We start from the raw sequence: 8639 nt of genomic DNA, 5'->3' as shown, positions 1-8639 counted from the left end.
AAAATCCCATGGATGGAGGAGCCTGGTGGGCTGCCATCTATGGGGTCGCATAGCGTCAGACAGGACTGAAGCGACTTTGCAGCAGTAGCAGAAGGATGAAGAAGTGAAGGTCAAGGCAGAGTATATAGGTCTTGGCCACTTGGGCTGCTTAAAGATATTCCACTATAATTTTATCAAACTTCAACAGAAGAGGTCCCCTATTCTATATGTGTGAAATGCAGTAATCATCATGAATATCTGTAAAATAATTTTGAAATCACTTCTTTCACACCAGAACCATTGACTAAAACTAGGAATAATCTGTCAGGTCCTGGAAACTCAGGCATCACATCAGTTTCATCACATCACACACATCACACCTGCTATTCAGAGATAAATGTCAGTCCATTTACTTGCAGACAGAAACTACTAAGGTCAATATTGTAAAATAAAATTTTAATATACAGAGAGTATTATAGGAAATACAAAGAAGTCCTTGGAAACTGAGTACAGGGGTAATACCACAGGCTAGGGATCAGAAGGATCTTGAGAAATAAGGTAACTTAATATAAATCCTGAGGATGAATAAGGATTAGAATAAGACACAGAAAAGATATTTGGTGCTGAGAGATTAGTGTGTGCAAAGGTTCAGCAGTGTCAGCGGTTATGATGTGTTCTGGAAATGTTTGTCATTTAGGAGACCCAGGTATATTTAGTGAAGTGCTGAGAAATGAAACTGCTGAGGTAGGCAGGCAACCAGTCATTCATTCACGCATTTTGTTGTTGCTCAGTCACTAAGCTGTGTCCAAATTTTTGTGGTCCATGGACTACAGCATGCCAGGCTCCTCCGTCCTCCACTGTCTCCCAGAGTGTGCTCTAATTCATGTTCCTTGAGTCAGTGATGCTATCTAACTATCTCATTCTCTGCCACCTCCTTCTTCTTTTGCCTTCTATCTTTCCTAGCATCAGGGTCTTTTCCAGTATGCCAACTCTTCACGTCAGGTGGCCAAAGTATTGGAGCTTCAGTTTTAGCATCAGCCCTTCCAATGGATATTCAGGGTTGATTTCCTTTAAGATTGACTGGTTTGATTTCCTGGCAGTCTAAGGACTCTCAAAGGTCTTCTCCATTCATGCATGCAGGCCATCAACCGTTTCATACAGATACATTGAACATGGAGTACCAGCAAGACACGAAGCTAGACATCGAGAACACAGTGAAAAGGGAAACAGACACAGTGCCTCTCCTCACGGACTGGTCACTCTAGTGAAGAAGGCATACATTATTCAAATCACCAACAAATTCTATGTGTAAAAATAATCACTTCTTTTGATAATTGATATGAATATAGAGTATAATAAAGATATCTGATCAGGCCTGGGAAAGATAGAAAAAGATTTTCTGAGGAAGATATTTGAAAGAATTCTAACTAAATGCTAATAAAATAGTGTTTATTGGGGTCTTGCAATGTGTCACAGAGTCAAACACTTAAAACATTATCAGATTTAGTTCTTACTCTCTTCCAATGAGGTAGGTATCCTTGTTGTTTCCACATTACAGATGAGACAAATGATACGTAGAAAGTCGATCCAGATTGTTCAGCTGTTTAGTGGAGAATTTTCTAACTTAGGTAGTCTGACTCCTGAACCCTGCTTCTACTTCACATTATACTATGTTCTCTCCAGCAGGCTAAAGAAAAGTTGGAGAATATTCTAGATACAAAGAAAAGTATGTGCAAAGTCCTTTAGGTGAGAAGGAGGAAGATGTTGATATAAACTCTTTATATACTTAAAAAATTATGAGCCTCAGAAGACTTTTTTGGTAAGGAACTGACCTTCCCAAGAAACCATCTTGAAAGACAACATTCAGCTTAATAATATATTCCCTGCCCCAGTTTACAGTTCACTCACTCATATATTCATCCAACCACGATTTATTGAGGCATCTACAGGATGATTAGAAGCGGGACTAAGGTGAAAAGATGTATGGGTGAATCCTGACTGTTGACTGCAATTTATCAGTTCCACCAGTTCCCTTTGGATGAAACTGGAAAGTTTTTTAATTATCCAATCGTCAGTTTCCTTATGAGTACATGGAGCTCTTACCTATCTCACAAGTTTTGAGAATTGATGGTGATATTATTTGAAAGGCACTTTGCACATTGTTTGACAATTATTTTTAAATTTGATTTTACTTTACCATGTAACAGGTGCTGTGGATGCAGATATGACTAAGACATGTTTTACTGTCCTCAAGGATGTCATAGATTAGTAGGGAAAACACACATGGAAGCAGGCAATTCCAACTCAAAGTGACAAGAGATATGACCTTAAAAAAACAGGGAGCTGTGAGAACACAGAGGAGAGTGCTGATACAATTTGGGGAAAGGTCAGGATAGTCAAGAATTTTTTATCACAGCCGTGATTTAAAGGAAAAATAGGAGCTTTCAAGGGAAATCATGGGAATAGAAACATGCTAGGCAGAGAAAACATTATTTCAAATGCAAAGAAGCAAATGAGAACATGATGAGATCTGGGGAACTGTCTGAATCTTGATATGGGCACATACTGAATGTGGCTGAGGCTGAGAAGCAGGAAGGCAGAGGTCAGAATAAGAGTTTAGGGAGGTGAGCAAAAACCTATTCCTTGTGCTTTGGAACTTGGATCTTATTATATAGGCTAACGAATAAAGGAGCTGATGGGAGGTTTAACTTGGGAGTATGACAAAATGAAACTAACATATTAGAAAGTTCATTCTTGCTCTTGTGTGGACTTGCTACTAGAATCAAGTAAGATGCACTTAGATTGAAGCTATAGAGGCAACAAAATTAGTTTGAGAACTTTCAGTGCAGTCTAGGCAGAGATGATGAGGAGTTATATTTGCTAAGAGGATGCAGGAATGAATTAAATAATGCTCCCTCCAGGGCTTGGCGGTCTCTAGAATGCAAAATTTAAGGAGCTGCTCATTCTCAAGGTCTTAAGTGTTGGTTTGAGATTTTTTGCCAAGCGCACCTCTCCAGGGCTTGCCTGCTCAGTACAGGGACAATCAAAACATTATTGCCAGTTCAGCAGAAAAGAGTTAAGTATTTTCTTTATTCATTTATTTGTCTGTTGTTTAGCTGAAGGCCAGAGCAGACACCACGGCCCAGAGGTCATTCCCTTGGGACTTTCCAGGAGCAATAAATAATCCCAGTTTCACTCTGCCTTCCGTGGAGTGGGAATCTCCCTTACGAGGCCAAGGGAATGGATGGGGTTGAGTGAACTAGGTGAGACATTTCCAGGGATCTTGGCCAGAGACACAGAGCAGTGATTGTAACCACCTAGATTGTAAGAAGTCATTTCTGTGTCTGTGGCCTGCCCATATGGACAGCAGGTAAAGTGAGTTTTTAGAGTGAACTTTTTCGACAGCTTTTTCCTATATTTTCATTGTCTGACTCTGCATTTCCCCCCTGTTCTCCCTACTGAAATCTCTCCCTGTCTCTAGGGAGGAATTTGTGCCCTTTCCCTAAAACAGTGACCAACACAGTGCCTTGTTCTCTGAGCTTCCCCCAGTGGTATTTTACAGTTGTGATGATCACATTCCTGCTGCTAAGTCACTTCAGTTGAGTCTGACTCTGTGCGACCCCATAGACAGCAGCCCACCATGCTCCCCCCATCCCTGGGATTCTCCAGGCAAGAACACTGGAGTGGGTTGCCATTTCCTTCTCCAGTGCATGAAAGTGAAAAGTGAAAGTGAAGTCGCTCAGTAGTAGCCAACTCTTCGTGACCCCATGGACTGCAGCCTACCAGGCTTCTCCGTCCATGGGATTTTCCAAGCAAGAGTACTGGAGTGGGTTACTATTGCCTTCTCCGTATGGCTATCCTAGTGGGCATGAAGTAAAACAACAAAAAGGAATTGAAAAATCATTTCCCTTCGTTCTCATTCTCAAGTTCAAGCTAAGATTTGGATTCCAGAGGGAATAGCATGTGTGAAGTTCCAGAAGGACAAGAGAACATAGTCTGAAAAACCAATAGAAGCACAGGGTGGTTGCAGCAAAAAGGGCATGTGAGAGAAGGAGTGACAGGAAAGGGGAGGACTGGACACCAAGCAATAACTGGTTAGTACCAATGATGCCACAAAATGCTCTGAAGTTATGCTAGGGTACTGGGTTTTCTTCCAATCAAGATAACTGTTAAATGATTATTAACTACAGGATTGACATGATCTAGTTGAAGTTTAGTAAGACCAATATTGTTTCTGAATAAAACATAAATGGGAGAGAAAAATAAGTAAATAAAGGTAGCAAATTTCTAAAAGAGGCTGCTGAAAAATCCAGGGCAAAGGGAAGATTATGACTATTTTTAATGTGAAACATGAATAAATTGAGGATATTCAGAAGACATAATAAATAGTAAATATTTTTTTAAATAATTTTTCCCTGGTAGCTCAACTGGTAAAGAATCCTCCTGTAGTGGAGGAGACTCTGATTTGATTCCTGGCTCAGGAAGATCTGCTGGAAAAGGGATAGATAGGCTACCAGATTGTCGGGAGAAATATCAATAACCTCAGATATGCAGATGACACCACCCTTATGGCAGAAAGTGAAGAGGAACTAAAAAGCCTCTTGCAAGTGAAAGTGGAGAGTGAAAAAGTTGGCTTAAAGCTCAACATTCAGATAACGAAGATCATGGCATCTGGTCCCATCACTTCATGGGAAATAGATGGGGAAACAGTAGAAACAGTGGAAACAGTGTCAGACTTTATTTTGGGGGGCTCCAAAATCACTGCAGATGGTGACTGCAGCCATGAAATTAAAAGACACTTACTCCTTGGAAGAAAAGTTATGACCAACCTAGATAGTATATTCAAAAGCAGAGACATTACTTTTCCGACTAAGGTCCGTCAGGTGAAGGCTATGGTTTTTCCTGTGGTCATGTATGGATGTGAGAGTTGGACTGTGAAGAAGGCTGGGCGCCAAAGAATTGATGCTTTTGAACTGTGGTGTTGGAGAAGACTCCTGATAGTCCCTTGGACTGCAAGGAAATCCAACCAGTCCATTCTAAAGGAGACCAGTCCTGGGTATTCTTTGGAAGGAATGATGCTAAAGCTGAAACTCCAGTACTTTGGTCACCTCATGTGAAGAGTTGACTCATTGGAAAAGACTCTGATGCTGGGAGGGATTGGGAGCAGGAGGAAAAGGGGACAACAGAGGATGAGATGGCTGGATGGCATCACTGACTCGATGGACGTGAATCTGAGTGAACTCCGGGAGTTGGTGATGGACAGGGATGCCTGGCGTGCTGCAATTCATGGGGTCGCAAAGAGTTGGACACGACTGAGTGACTGAACTGAACTGAACTGAACCCCTATCCAGTATTCTTGAACTTCCAAGAATGCCCCTACCCTACGCCAGTATTCTTAGACTTCCCTGGTGGCTCAGCTGGTAAAGAATCCACCTGCAATTCAGGAGACCTGGGTTCGATCCCTCGGTTGAGAAGATCCCCTGAAGAAGGGAGCAGTTACCCACTCCAGTGTTCTGGCATAGAGAATTCCATGGACTGTATAGTCCATGGGGTCACAAAGAGTTGAACACAACTGAGCAACTTTCACTTCACTTCAAACAATTTTTTAAGTGAATGATGAAAAGAGAAAAGCCTTTAACATCAGAAACTGGTTGAATTCTATACCACTTAATAAGACAGAGAACTCAGGAGATTGTGGTAATCATAAGGAAAGGAAAAGAAGATGGACATTATTCTGGTTCATTTTGATTTTCAAGGTTCAGTGGAATAGCCAAGAGGAGTTATCAGATCGAGAGTTGGCTACATGGGACAGAAAGAATTTGAAGTAAAGCTTTGAACTTGAGAATTATCAGCATATAGGTGGTTATTGAATTCATAAGCTTATTTCATGCTAAACAAATTTAACCTTACAAAAAGCCTACAACTTAAGTACTATTTTTCTGTTATTTTAAAAAGAGAAAATTGAAACAGTATCAAAAGACTTAAGCAAGAGCAAGATTTTGTGTTTTGATGTTTTTCATTGTAAAAAATTGGGATAGTTTCATCTGATGCCTCTCATTTTCTTGGGGTTTGAAAAATCCCCTCTCCCCTCTAACTCTATCAATAATTTTTTTCCAGCAGAATTGAGGCCCTGAAATTCATAGGAATTGGGTCCATTATTGAAGGCTTCCAGTTATTTATTTACAAAAGAAAGTTCTCTTAAATCAATATGATTACTTGATTTCTCACAACTTTTCTCTCCATGTTCTTATCCTCAGGTCACTGCATCCCTTTAGGGTAGAATAGAAGGATGACCTTGTCCGTGATCTGCTTTGTTTTGAATATGGGTTTGAGTGCATGTGGAAATGCTACATAGAGACTGGCAAACATGGTGTGAAATGTGTGAGAGATGCTGTGACAGAAACGATGAGTGAGGCCAGAGAACATGGCTGGTGTGTAGAACATGAGGATGGTGCTGACATGAGAACCACAAGTACAGAGAGCTTTCTGGAGGGCATCTCTGGATGGAAGGTGGAAAGCAGCATGAAGAATGAGAGTGTAGGAAATGCCAATGAGGATCATGTCTGAGATAATAGTCATTATAGGCACAGCAAAGCCATACCAGATATTGATGGAGATGTCAGCACAGGTAAATTGGGCCACCCCTATATGCTCACAGTATGTGTGAGGGTTGATACGTGTCCTGCTGAATGGCAAACGCATCACCAGAAAACCAACAGGCAAAATAACAGTAAAGCTTCAACTCACAATTCCCACCATGATCTTAACAATCGTCTTGGGTGTCAAGACACTAGTGTATCTCAAAGGGTATCAAATGGCCAAGTAACAATCAAAAGCCATGCCTAACAAGATGGCTGAGTTTGGAAAAAAGCTAAAGTGAAGAAAGGACAACTGAGTGAGGAAGCCAGAAAATGTGATTTCTGAGCTTTTAACCAGAATATGCCAAATGTTTTGAGGACACTTATAGTAAATAATATGAGGTCTCCAGAGGCCAGCACTGAGAGGAAGAAGAACATGGGTTCATGGAAGCTATGGTCCATAGTGATGAGGTAGAGAAGAATGCCATTGCCTACAAGGGCCACGAGGTAGATGGAGAAGAAAGGAATCCCAATCAAGACGTGGAACTGCTCCAGTCCTGGGATCCTCATCAAAATGAAGGAGTCTGGATTAAAACTGATCAAATTGAAAGTGGCCATCATGTGGATTGTCATTCCCTGAGAACACAATATTACATTTGATTCCTGGGACCAACTGTCAAAGAAATGTATTCCTTTCAAGTCTTTTCTACAACTAGGATCCTTCCTTTCCTATCATCTAACAAGCACTAGGGAAAATGTAACCTACTTCTTGTCACAACCACTACAGCATTTACCAAAATGCCATGAGATCCCAATTAAACCAATGACCCCCCATCTATGGACATTACCACAATTGCATTGTTGCTGTAGTGGAACAAAGCCCCAGCAGACCTATCACATAGAGTATATTGGCTCTTGGATGTTAACTAAAATTTCAAGATTAGCTTGCCCTCACAAAGTAAACCAGTCTGAGATATCTCAAGGATATAAATATCAAATGTCTTACCTCCATAAGTCTAAGTAATATTTTCTCTGAAGTTTGCATCCAGAGAAATAACAGGAACTATGTGTGAATTAGCAAATCTACATTTGTAGTACCAATGTATCATTAGATTTCTGATGAGCCAATCTTTTACTTTCCAGTTACTCCAACCACTTCAATAGCTAGAAGAAAATATTCATCTAAATATGTCAACTGTCAACTCATCAGGTCTCTAAGACTCATTATTTTCTGCCAATTCCTGACCAGCTACTGCCCTTTAAAATCATACCATTCCCCAGCTGCTGGAACACAGTAATCTGAGGACTGGCTCTGGCTCTTCATTCTCCTTCAGTCTCTATGTCTCATTTGCTGGCTCATAGGATCCTTTTTTTAAATTCCTATTTGGTCTGACTATTCCATTTCTTTTCCTCCCTCTCAAGTCATCTTCATCACTAATTAGAATCATAGAATAATTCTTCCAATGTCTTGCAAGTCCCTTCATCACCTTATGCTGTCAGATTTCTCTTTAGAAAATATGAAATTTTTAAGACACTATTCCTTAAAAGATATTCATATAGGCCCCTCCATATTTTTCCATTATTCCTACATTTAATCATATATACTTCTATGTTTTCCAAAAATGCAATCTTGTCAACTTGTTGCTCCTGATCCTTACAAGTGCCAATGATTCCAAGAAACCTTCTCTAGTATAGCTGACCCATACAGTCTACTTCCCTGCTTGTATAATCAGTTATTAATCATTTTACCAAACAATCAGGTAGTTAGATCTATGCATTATTTTCTTATTTATTTTCCTAGATCATCTTTCCTAGATATGTAGCCATCCTTCATTAATGATTGAAAACTCTTCTTAAGGACACATTTTCTGTCCGCATGTGTCTATTCAGACTGGGAGGAGGTAAGGTTTCACATAGAATAACCATTCATACAGTCTCAGTAGTAAAATTGATATTTTAAGTCTGCCATTGTTTACGTTTTTTTTTTTCTGATTTTTTTTTTACATCAAACCTTTCCCTTAGACCAAAAGGGGTGTGGGTCTATACACACAGAGAGGATTTAGTCTTTTACACAGAAGTCAC

The 8639-nt window shown here is 40.1% G+C and overlaps 1 pseudogene; it reads right to left on the bottom strand.

The window, feature by feature from the left end:
• Positions 1-6237: 6237 nt before the first annotated feature.
• On the bottom strand, positions 6238-7175 carry LOC128060716 (olfactory receptor 52H1-like; annotated as a pseudogene).
• Between the last annotated feature and the right edge of the window lie 1464 nt (positions 7176-8639).

Source organism: Budorcas taxicolor, chromosome 15, assembly GCF_023091745.1.
Source record: "Budorcas taxicolor isolate Tak-1 chromosome 15, Takin1.1, whole genome shotgun sequence".
Classification (NCBI taxonomy): Eukaryota; Metazoa; Chordata; class Mammalia; order Artiodactyla; family Bovidae; genus Budorcas; species Budorcas taxicolor.
This window is presented reverse-complemented; position numbering and strand designations above follow the sequence as displayed.